At 36.2% G+C, this 309-nt stretch overlaps 1 protein-coding gene across 1 annotated transcript in view; it reads right to left on the bottom strand.

Moving 5' to 3' along the window:
- MED14 (mediator complex subunit 14) overlaps positions 1-309 on the bottom strand; it is a 64,863-nt gene that overhangs the window by 10,726 nt on the left and 53,828 nt on the right. The gene's annotated exons all lie outside the window — the stretch shown is intronic.

Below are 309 nucleotides of genomic sequence, written 5' to 3'. Positions count from 1 at the left end.
GAGTAAGATGATGAAGAGTTTTTACTGACAGAAATGTTCCTACAAATATTAATAGTAGAGAATAAAACCACAGATGCTACATAGCTGTAAAAACTGAGGAAATTCTTCATGTTGTGATTTGGCACGGCATTAGGATAAAATAAATGAAAAAAAATAAGGCACTGAAGTGTGCTATCATGAGTGTGAAAGGGAAGGGGAGAGAACACTTACAGGTGTATCTGCATGTGTAGGCATAAAACATCTCTGCAAGAACACATGAGAAATTAATAACACTAAATGCATATGGGAAGAGGAAGTAGGTGGTTGGTG

This window comes from Crocuta crocuta, unplaced genomic scaffold (genome assembly GCF_008692635.1).
Source record: "Crocuta crocuta isolate KB4526 unplaced genomic scaffold, BGI_CrCroc_1.0 scaffold49, whole genome shotgun sequence".
Taxonomy (NCBI): Eukaryota; Metazoa; Chordata; class Mammalia; order Carnivora; family Hyaenidae; genus Crocuta; species Crocuta crocuta.
Note: the sequence above shows the minus strand (reverse complement) of the source record. Positions and strands in the feature narration are given on the sequence as shown.